This window comes from Lathyrus oleraceus, chromosome 7 (assembly GCF_024323335.1).
Source record: "Lathyrus oleraceus cultivar Zhongwan6 chromosome 7, CAAS_Psat_ZW6_1.0, whole genome shotgun sequence".
NCBI lineage: Eukaryota > Viridiplantae > Streptophyta > Magnoliopsida > Fabales > Fabaceae > Lathyrus > Lathyrus oleraceus.
Genome location: NC_066585.1, coordinates 245,980,350 through 245,992,627, shown reverse-complemented (window position 1 = coordinate 245,992,627; position 12,278 = coordinate 245,980,350). Strand labels below are relative to the sequence as shown.

Here is a 12,278-nt window from a genome sequence, read left to right as displayed (position 1 = left end):
CTCCCTATTATGACCTTGGTTCCCTGTGGAGTCAGATTTTCCTGAGTTGATGTACCTTTTTCGGGTCTTTCTCAGATGTTTGGTTGATTGATATCTCTCACCCTTATATCGGTCTTAGATATTCATTCTTCCTGAGTTCGTTACCCTTATACCGGTAACACCTCATTTTTTGTTGCTTCTCCAGGAGAGTCTCTTTGTTAGACATTTCTCCAGTGGGGTTTCCTGTTGTGTTTTACCCTGGTGCTGTATTGGTGTTGTTCCCCAATATACGCAATTTTCCCCGGCAGGGAGATTCTTTGTGAATCTTTTCCCTGGTCCGAGTCCGGATTTTTATCCGAGGTATCCTTCGTGGATAGTTTGAGTCAGCTTGACTCTTTCCATTGGATTTGTCCCTTTGGAATTTTCTTCTTTTCCCAGTTTGAGTTCTTCACTCCCAAGTGAGGTCTCCAGTCCAGTCGTGTCTTGTTCGCGTCGCGTCAGTTTCCCCTAATTCAGAGTCGTGTCCTACTCACGCATTCTTTTTCTTTTTCTTATCTCCATGAGAATCTTGTTAGAGTCTCTGTTCCTGGTGAGTGTATTACTCCGATGGATCGTCTTTTCTTCTTTGTGGACCAGTATCCCCCACAGAGGTTGTTTCTTTTGCATGCATACATCTGCATCATGAGGTCTCTTAGGGGCCAAAATTTGTCTCATTACCGTTATTTAAGCCCATTCTACCGCGTCGAGATGAAGATTTCTAAACTTCACTTCTCCGGCTAGAATGACCTTAAATAGGGGCATCTGTAAGACCCCAATTTTGTCCCTAAGATCCCTCATGGCATCATATCATATCATATCATTGCCTCAAGGATCATTGTGCACCTTTGCTTCCTTCCTAGTGGGTAGGTTATCGTTTTGAGAGTGATTCTTGATCACCAAGCATGTTTTGCATTTGTATGTTATTGCTTTTCTTTTCATCATTAACCAAGAGTACAAAAATATGTCATCTAATCAAAGGCAGTCATTGAGCAATAGATGGTGGCCATTCTTGAGAATTTGGACCCCACAATCATTATCAAGAGTTCATATGAGCTATGATGCCATTTTGAATCAAAATCCTAAGTGGTAGAGGCTTGAATCTCATCAGAACAATTCCCAGTCAACTGAAAGCTTAGAAAGTCAACTGTCAGGTCAACTGTGGATTTGGATGTGGGAAGTGCTTAGAAATACTTCATTCATGTTCAAACAAGTCTCATTTGACATTTCAAACATCAACATTGAAGAATTTAAAGTCAGGTCAAAACTTTCCAAAAATAGAAAGTGACCTATAATTTGAATTTGCCAAAAATGGAAAGGTTTTAACCCAACTTCAACTTCAAATTACATCATCAAAAAGGCTTCAAATGAAATTTTGTTGAACATGAAAGTTGTAGATCTTTCTCTCCCATTCCCAAAAAGTCCAAGATCATCAATTTCTCATGTGTGGATAAGGAGATATGATCGAAACATGGCAAAGTGTGTATGAAGATTCAAATGGGCATAACTTCTCAACCAAAACTCCAAATTGGATGGTTCTTTTTGCATTGTTCTTATTTTGACCTCTAAATTCCAAATCATGCATTGTATTTCATCAATTATCATCATATGAACATTTGCCATTTCACTTGATTCTTGGAGGGAAAATATGAAGTTTAAAATTGGTGCATTATTTGAACATTCCACCATTGCCTTTAGCTCCAAAATGATTTTTTTGAGTGAAAACAAACACAATCCCGTGCACTGTTCACCATGCATTTTCATGCATAGGGTGAAAAAGCTAAATTGCACAAACACCTCATTTTGCTAATTCCACTTACCATTGGCTAAACATGATTAGAAGGGTGATTAGCATAGCATATATAAATGAAACCCTAACTGTTTTCAGCATGGACAACAATCACAATTTCATATCTAGATCAAAACACCAAAAATTTTCTCTCAAAAATTTCTCGCAATTTCTTCACATTCAATCCATTCCTCTTGCTTGATCCTTGTTTCTGAGTTGTTCTTGAGCAGGTTTACACGTGGAATTGAAGAAAACAGTGCAGCATTGAAGCATTTTTTGAGATTGAAGCAACAATGGTGAATCCAAATTCTGGAGGATTCGTGCACAATTGAACCTCAAGCTCTCATCCAATCAACTTCACAAACATTATAGAAGAAGTTTGGAGCATTGCAAGGCTTGAATCAACATAAATCCAGATCTGCTCTTCAAGAGGTCATTGAATCGAATCTCTCATTTCTTAAAATTATTATGATGTTGTTATAGATCTTGATTTGCTGGTTAATTTGAGCTTTGAACCACAAATTTTCATGCACAATTGAGTTAGATATGTTAGATTAAAGATCCATGCATGAAACTTGATTTGCTCGATTTGATCTTAACATGAGGAATTATGCTTAGTTGTTAGTTGATTCGTGACCTAGGATGAAAGATCTACGTGTTAGTATGTTCAATTTTGAATTCTGGAGAAATTGTTCTTGCTGCATCTGCACTGTTCATGATCCATGATGAAGATGATGTTGTTCATGATTAGGCCACGCTTTTGATTCACTTTCTGCAACGCAAATCCGTTCCAGTATGTTAGAATAGGGCTCGCGTGTGATTGGTGCATGTTGATTGTCATGCTGTGTTCTGATTGGTCCATTGCTTTGACCGCGCTTTGACCATGCCATGTCTTTAATGAAACGATGAGTTTCATTCAGTTGAGTGCGCCACTATTTGAATTATGCTTCACTTCGATTCCGCGCCAATGCATATTTTCAAATGCTTCATATTATTTTCCTTTCCCTCCATATTTCCATGTACATGCTTCTCATCATTTTTTAATTTTTCATCATCTTTCAAAATTCATATATAATTGAAAATTGATCCAAAAATTATGTGGTTTTTTGCATTGCATTCCTTATCTTGTCTATTATTTTGTGATCATTTTTCCATAAATTGTGCCTGGCTGGATTATTTTTTGTGTTAGGGTTTGTGAACATGTATCCATTTTGTACCTTGCCTTGCTATATCATTTGTGAAATGCTGGTTGTTAATCCAATGAATCTGAAAATTTGCATGATGAAACTAGACATGTTGCTTGACATTTTGGTATTGTTTGGTATTTTTACCATTTGTCATTTCTATTTTATGATCATGTTAAGTTGGTGTGACAATTTGTGTCACACCTTTGCCTGTTCAACTTATGTGATGTGTTTGCCTTGCCTATTGATCTCCAATTGTCCTGATTTTTTGTGTGATGCATATTATGGATGTTGTGAATGGGCATGAATTTTGTTGGAATTATTTGAATCATTTCTGATTTAATTGAGATTTTTCATTCTGGGTGGTCACATTTGAGCTTTAAAATTGCCTTGAATTTCAATTGATCATGAAATGCTTTTGGTTAATGATATTGATGTGAGACCTTTTGGATTATCTTAAGATGTGTTTGAAGTTGATTCATGTTAATTTTCAGATTCTGTTTTGAATTTTTTCTCCATCTTTGACCCTAGGCTTTGACCTAGTGGTTTGCCTCTCACATTTGAGCTTTGATTTCAGGTTGAACATCCAAGTTTCATAGTTGTTGATGCTCCATCATTTGAGCATTGATGTTTGCCTTTGATTACTAATCTTTGTGTGTTTTGTAGGTTGATGTTAACTCATTTGAGTTTGACCTTTGGCTTACACATTGTGTACATTGGGATTGTTTGTTGCTTATTGACTGTTGTTTGATTGTCTGAACTTTGTACTGATTTGTTTGATGTTTCCACAGGTACATTAGTTGCTTTAAGTTCATTTTGAACTTGATTTTGCTTGGTTGCTTAACCACTTAGGTATAACCTCTCTTCTTCATGTAGTCTGGAAGACCTGTCCTGTTATGTGGGCAGGCACCTGTCTGAAGCCCTCCTTAAGAGGCAATGCTTGTGATTGTTTACTTTTTGTCCCAAGCAGGAAAAGTCCTCTTATGAGGCAATTGGCAGATAAAAGAGATGTGTAGTCCATCTCCTGCTATTCAGTGTGTCATTCCTTTGCTCACACAATGTGTTGATGCATTGTGAATACTAACCCAAGATCTTATAGAGTCATTCACTTGTGGAGAAGAGTTCCAACTTTCTGAACTCCCACACCTTCTATTATTCAAAGCTCTCCCAGGCCAGGGATAAGAGCTATGAGGCACACCCCTCATCTCCATTTCATCTGCTTCACCCTAACTCTCAATGTTAGGGTTAAGAGCACAAATTACCCCATTCCAGATTGGCTATAAAGCCTAACCTTGCTTGAGCCTAATTGATTGTATATAGTGTGTGCTAATTGACTCGTTTGTTTGCTTACTTGATTCATCTGTGCATATTTGCTTGAGTGTGCCTTTGTGCATTTTATCATCATCATTTGTATATCATTTCATAAACTTTGCTTTATAGCATTTTGCTTTGTCCATGGAGGAGACAAGCATAAGTCCATTACTTGGCAGTTGTTCCTATGATATGGTGGGAGACTAGTATAAGTCCATTGATTGGCATATGGTATCCATGTTTGTGTTTGTTTTAGGAGATTGGTATAAGTCCATTGATTGGCATCCGATATCCATTTTTGTTTTGTGAGATTAGTGTAAGTCCATTGATTGGCATCTGGTATCATTGTTTCTTTGTTTTAGGAGATTGGTATAAGTCCATTGATTGGCATCCAGTATCCAGTTTTGTTTTAGGAGATTGGTGTAAATCCATTGATTGGTCTCCAGTATCCATGTTTGTTTGTGAGATTGGTGTAAGTCCATTGATTGGCATCCGGTATCCATCTGTTTTGTTTATTTGCTTATTGCTTTTTGCCTATTCCAAAGGAATCACTTGAATCATCTATATATGATCTCAAGAGGTGAACATCTGAGATGTTTTACACTCCCTAACCTTCCACCTTTTGTTTCTTTAAACCTCCCTCTTTGCATGTTAACCCAAACTTGAAAAATATTGTGCAAACATTCTCATTTGTTTTCAAATTAGAAACCTAGGCCTTAAGCCTTTGGCTTTTTCAAACTTCATTTTCATAATACTTCTTTGAATTGAATTCTAATCATATCTTGACCACTCTTTTGTGAATAAATCCTAATTGGTTAATTTCACCCATTCAATTATTTTGTGGCTTTGTCCATTCTTGATAAGTTTTCATACATTAGCCATAGGTTTGATTTATCCTAGTTGGTTGATGTTAATCTCACCTTTTGTCCTTAGTGATTGAATGGTAAGACTTCCTTGCTTATTATAGGGTTAACCCCTCACTAGCAAGTTGAAGCTTTTCTCACATGGTGGACTTGTTGTTTGTATAAGGTTGAGTTTTCTCCCGTGGATAATGAAAGACCTTAGGGCTTTTGTTTTAAAATGAACCCACTCATATTTTGGAAATCTTTTAGCCGAACTACGGCGTTTTGATCCTTACCTTTCATGGAAGGTACGTAGGCAACGGGTTCATCCGTTCAAACACAAAAATAATAACTTGTACATTCTTTTCTCATCCCTTCAATCATGTTTGCATAATAAATATTTCATAAACAAATAACATTTCGTCCAACAAGTGTGAAAAGGGCTCCCTAGGAGTACCGAGGACGTTTTGGGTGCCTAACACCTTCCCATTGCGTAATTTACCCCTTACCCCGATCTCTGATCTTTTCATTAGTTTTCTATGTGTAAAACTTCTTAGGCTTTTGTTCGCTTTTTAGCCATTCCTTTGGATAAATAAAAGTGCGGTGGCGACTCGATTCTTTGTATACTTTGCTTTTGGTTTAACCAATAAATCATAAAGTGACGAATACACCGCTACACTAGCAACGGATGGAATACCTAACATCTACTGGGGATATGTTCAATTCCAATGACGATTCCTAGCAACGACTAGAATACCTGACTTCTACCGGGGAACATCAAATATAAGTTTAGTGACGATTCTTAGCTACGACTAGAATACCTGACTTTGTGGGGGATAATATTTAGGTTCAATGATGATTCTTAGCAACAGCTGGAGTACCTGACTCTGTTGGAGAGAAAAAAGAGGTGCATTGACGATTCTTAGCTATGGCTAGAATACCCGACTCTGAGGGGAAAAAGAAGTTCAATGACGATTCCTAGCAACAGCTGGAATACCTGACTTGTGTTGGGGGAAATTAAACAATTCAGCAAATATTCCTAACAAAGGTTGGAATACCTAAATCTGGACGTGGATGATTGAAAGTTCATTGATGATTCCTAGCAACGGCTGGAATACCTGACTCAGCTGAAGAAAAAGAAGTTCAACAATGATTCCTAGCAACGACTTGGAATACCTGACTCTAGCAGGGGAGTATTGAAGGTGCCGATTCTTAGCAATGACTGAAATATCTTACTCGTGGGGAAACAAAATAGTTCAGTGACGATTCCTAGCAACAGCTGGAATACCCGACTTTTCTTGGGGGAAAATTGAAAGTTCAGTGATGATTCCTAGCAACGGCTGGAATACTTGAATCTATTGGGGAAAATCCCTTAGTGACTGCTGGGAAGTTCTGAAATTTGACAAGGATAATCCCTATCAACGGTTGGGAAGGTCGGGAGCTTGATGAATTGCTCTCGAGTAAGATTGGAATGTGAATTAAAGAGTATACTTATGATGCAATGTTATGTATGAGAAATATCGATGTATGTTTGGGCTATTGGGGAATATGCAAATGCAAGATTTGTAAATTGTGTCAAGTAAAATTGGGCTTTGCGGGGGATAATTTGTTAAGGGTTCCAAATGATGATTGGGATTTGAATTTTCTTAGGGAGAGTGGACTGACTTCCCGTATCGGAATCTGGATCTTCTGATGTCCAAGTTGTGTTTGGTGCAATTGTTGTTGGCTGCTGATTATCCTAATAGGGATTTCTTGGTTGGGCCAAGTCCAAGGGACTTTGCGGCTTTGTGGTGTTGGAAATTGAGTTTGCGAAGAAGAAGAAGTGAAAAAGTTTGGATTTTTAAGGTTTGGGGGATTTGGTGAGTGTTTGATTTTTTAAAAAAAATGTGAGGATTTGAGTGAGGGCTTGTTGTTTAAGATTTTGGCAATGATGGTTTTAAGGTAGTATAAATCGTTTGTGTATTATGGGTTGAGGTGTTTTATGAGGGTTTTATGAGTACGAAGGTTTGGGTTTAGAGAGATGTTGGAGAAGATGATGGAGTTTTTGGGTTTATATATATATATATATATATATATATATATATATATATATATATATATATATATATATATATATATATATATATATATATATATATATATATATATATATATATATATATATATATATATATATACACACACACCACACAACTAGAAAAAATCATTTAACATCATACACAAAATGCATTTAACCTCGGCTACATAGAAGAGGTAACGAAGGGCGTCATGAAAAGTGCATACTTTACCTCTCGGTTTTAAAATAACTTACGTGTATGTGAAAAGGTCATGGGTTCGATCCCTAGGGAAACCTTTTTGGAATTCTGAAATGGCGAAAACAGATTCCTTATTGGTTTTGTAATTTCACTGATGGACATACCACATTTTTACCTCGATTATCTAATAAAACCAATGGGTAAATTTTTTTGAGGTTATTAAGTCTAATGTGGATTTCTTATTTCACTAAATCCTATATTAAACATATAACTTCTCAAAATTGGTTAGGAAAATAGTTATATGAATAATTGTGTTATATTTGAAGAACAACTTACATTAATTAGTGATTTTGAAGCATCTTGCAACTCATCATTCATCTCACACTATTTTATGGTTAAAATCTCTCTAATGTTTTAAGTTATTTATTAAACACTTCCTTTTCTACTAATTCATTCTTGAAAACATAAAATTTGATGCTTTGAAAAATGAACAAATATGGAAGAAAGTTGAATCAAAACTAGAAGTATTGGAGAGATTTTAACAATAAAACAATATGAGATGAATCATTAGTTGCAGAATGCTAGAAAATCATTAATCATTGTAAAATAAGTTTCAAATACAAAATAATTTTTCATATGATTATTTCCAAAATCAATTTACTAGGTTATATGTTCAAAGAGGGGTTAGTGAAACAAAATATCGACATTAGATATAATTAACTCAACTCGACGAAACAAGATGAGAGCTGCACAAAGAATTACAAAAAAAAAATCAATATCAATATCAATCTAAAACTCAAACTCAATAACAACTAAACTACAACAAATAGATTTTCATAACTTTGGGTAGTAGAACAACTAAACAACAACAACAATAACATCAACAACTCAAAAACAACATCTTATATTTAAACAACAACTAAAAAAAACAATCTCTTAACAAAACTGCAACAACAACATCAATAAACATATAACATAAATCAGTTTATACAACAACAATAACAAGATTAAACCTCTAGGATTTAGGGTCTCAACAACGAGTCTCAACAACAACAACAATAACAACAACGTCAATAAACCTATAACATAAATTTGCTTAAACAATAACAACAATGTTAAACCTCTAGGATTCAGGGTCTCAATAACAGGTCTCAACAACAACAATAACAATATCAATAAACCTATAATGTAAATCTATTTAAACAACAATAACAAGATAAAACCTCTAGGGTTTCGAATCTCAACAACAACAACAACAATAAGAACAATATGAGTAATCATGTTTGACGTACTAGATCTCTGAAGAAGAAATAAAAGGAAATGATTTGGATCTCTGAAGAAGAAAAGATAGCACTAAACACATAACATCTTTGTATTGAAGATAATATGTATTTATGACTCTCATTATTTAGGGCTCTTTGTTAGGGTTCTGTTTGTGTTGCTTAGATAAATGAAACTGGATGCTACAAGCTAAATCTATATATATCATAGAAACATATTCACCTCGGTTGGAAAGAAAACCAAGGTGAAAAGTAGCATACTTTTAGATTAAAAATAAAATATTTAAGAAGGCCCCACTTTTAATGAGATAAAAACATAAATTGAGGTTGATTGGATTCGAAGCATGTACACTGAATAGGTTTATCCCTCGATTTTTCAACATAACCGACATAATATATTGTATATTTTTTATAGAAAAAAGCAGGGTGCGTCTAGGAATTATACCTCGGTTTTTCAATACGTGAGGTAAAATCATCGTCGTGAAATGTATTTTTTATAGTAGTGATATATATATATATATATATATATATATATATATATATATATATATATATATATATATATATATATATATATATATATATATATAGAGAGAGAGAGAGAGAGAGAGAGAGAGAGAGAGAGAGTTGAGAAATGAGTGAAAATATAAAGGTCGTAGGTTTTATTCGTGTAGGATGAGATTTGAGTGGTAGGAATAATTTGGAGCCCACCACTAAGTGAGAGGGAAATTTTTGAAATTTTGACCCTTCAGGAATTACAGTCACAATTTTAATTGTGGATGGTCCTTAATTCCTTCTAGTTGAGCCAATGTTTGTAATCTAGGGGAATTATGGGCACAATTTTAAATTATGGGTATGCTCATAAATCCTTATGTTGGTTTCGAAGTTTGCACCTGTGAAAAAAACTACACGTGAAACAATAATTATTGGTGGCCCATAACTTTCATATGATGGGAAGGGTTTTGAGGCCTAAAGATATTTATGGGTATAATCTCAAATTACGACCTTCCTGTAATTCTCATTGTTTTGTAGGTGAAAAAATCTTGGTGAAAATGGAATCTTTAATGTGTTTTACGGGGTTTTTCACTGGTCATCAAATTTCACTTCTTTTAATACAATTTTTTTCATGAGGTGATTTATCTTTTATTCTCTTCCTCTTGAATCTCGTAATCCTCTTTATTATCATACAAAAATATAATCAAAACACACAAAAATAATAAAATATTAGCTTTAAAAACTACGGGTTTCCTCCCACACAACGCTTCTTTAAGGTCATTAGCTTGATTGTTTTCACCTCTAATCAGGTGCTTCTTTCAAACTCTCTTTCTCTACAGTGTACCTGGCCACTTTTAGGCCCACTTTCAAATTCTTTACTATCTTAGAATTACCTCATGAGTTAACACTTCAATTTGGGAGGCTGGATTCCTACTTTGTGAGTTTAATCTCTTTGACACCTTGATTAATTAGGTTAACACTGAAACAAAAGTCTTTAAACATAGGATTTTTCATTAATTTGACTAAAAAAACTCAATATTCTCATACCCTACTTTAAAGGTAAGCTTTCCTTATTTTGCATTTATTGTAGCACCAGTTGCGGCAAGGAAAGTTGTACCTAAAATAATGAGGATTTGGGAATCCCCATCCATCTCCATGGTCACAAAATTGGTGAGTATGAATAATTTCACAATTCTTATGGGTACATCCTCTAGTATTCCTATCGAGTATATTTTCGACCTATCTTCCAGCTGCAGAGATATGTTGGTGGATTTCATCTCTATGAAAATGGAATGGGTAGTCTTTAGGGAGGGGTGGAAACACATGGTTTCTCGTTCTCTTCCTATGTAATACCTCATTTGCAGGGAGTGTTATATCACTCTTTTTAACTTCATCCTTCTCACCACTTCTTAGTGTAACATAATTTAGATGTCCCTTTGGATTAACTTCAGGTTACCCCGAAAATGTTTTGGGAGGGACATATGATGACGTCCGTTGTTGTGCTACTTAAGAGATATAAGTCTCCAACATCTTATTATGGGTAGATATGGAGTCCACTTTAGACTCTATATGTCTAAGTAGTTTATTTTATGTAGGTTCTGGTTTTTGAAATTCTCGTTTTGATGAGTTTGGGTAATTAAAAAAATTTGCATCAGCATCTTAAGGTTGGATTTCTTAGGGGCTGTAATAACTCCCTTTTGGAAACTAGGAGGTCCCATGGGTAACTAGGGAGGGTTATTCTTATAATGAAATTTAGGTTAATATCTCTATCTAGGGTTACAGGTATTTGAGTATGAGTTTCCTTGCTGATTATTGTTAACATAGTTAACATTGTCTTGGCCAGTTCCTCTAGTGAGGACCATCTAGCAATCAACTATTGTGTGTGCAGCCATTCCATACATCTCATAAGCAGGGATGCAAGGGCTACTATGCTCACACAAATTGTCAAATTTCATAAATAGAAAATTGGATTTTGCATTTATGTGGTCCAAGGAGCTCAACTCACACATGCCTCCCTTTTGATGAGCTTTCTCAATACGATCACACTCAGCTCCCCATTAGTAATGGTTTTGCGCCATGTCTTATATGAGTGCATATGCCTCTTCTATATTTTTGTTCATCAAAACACTACCTGCAGCTAGATCAAGTGTCATCTCGTAGAATAGAGAAGCCCATTATAAAATGTGTGGACTATCAACCATTTTTCTAGTCTGTGGTGAGGATACAACCTCATCATATCCTTGAATCACTCACATTCTTCATAGAGAGATTCCCTATCAACTTGCTTAAATTAAGTTATTTGGATCCTTAATTATGTTGTTTTGCTCGGTGGAAAATATTGGGTAAGGAACGCAACTTTCAATTTATTCCATGTCATAATGGAATTTGATGGGAGGGACTGTAGCCACGCTCTGGCTCTATCCCTTAAGAAAAATGGAAAATTATTAGTCAAAAATTTGATTGGGGAAACTCCATTCATTTTAAGAGTATTGTGGAATTCAATAAATATTGACAAATATAAATTTGGATATTTTGTCAGTAAACTCAATAACTGGTTCTGTTGTACCATGGACAGTAAAAAGGTCTTCAACTTAAAGTTGTTAGCCTCTACATCAGGAATAACTATGCTCAAATGAGGTTCATCATCTTTGGGGACTGTTGTAAGACCCCAATTTTGACCCTAAGATCCCTCATGTCATCATAACATTGCATTTGCATCTTGCCTCAAGGATCATAGCATCTTGGCTCCTAACCTTTGGGTGGGAACACTTGTGAGTTGGTTTGAGATCACCAAGCATGCTTGAATTGTATATTTTTGCTTTCCTTACTTTTATTACTAACCAAAAGCACAAAAATATGTCACTAACATCTTTTGTTTTGTAGCTTGAGCAATCATAAGATCCAAGGCTCCTAGAAGACCCTATGCTCATTGATATGGCCAGGTGAAGACAAAAAGCAAGCATGAAAATGGTTCAAAAAGCTCTCAATCATCATATATGCCTCCCAAGTTTCTCAATTCATCATGTTGATCAAAGCAAACCAAAGGGCTTGAGGCTTGTTTCCCAAGAAAACCCTAATTCATATGTGCATCAACTATGCCTTGCTCA

General features: G+C 35.3%; 1 non-coding gene across 1 annotated transcript; it reads left to right on the top strand.

Annotated features, from left to right (window-relative positions):
- The first annotated feature begins 11,378 nt into the window (after positions 1–11,378).
- On the top strand, positions 11,379–11,486 carry LOC127109288 (small nucleolar RNA R71). Its single transcript, XR_007796611.1, has one exon. It is a non-coding gene; the product is annotated as a small nucleolar RNA R71 (small nucleolar RNA).
- The last annotated feature ends 792 nt before the right edge of the window (positions 11,487–12,278 follow it).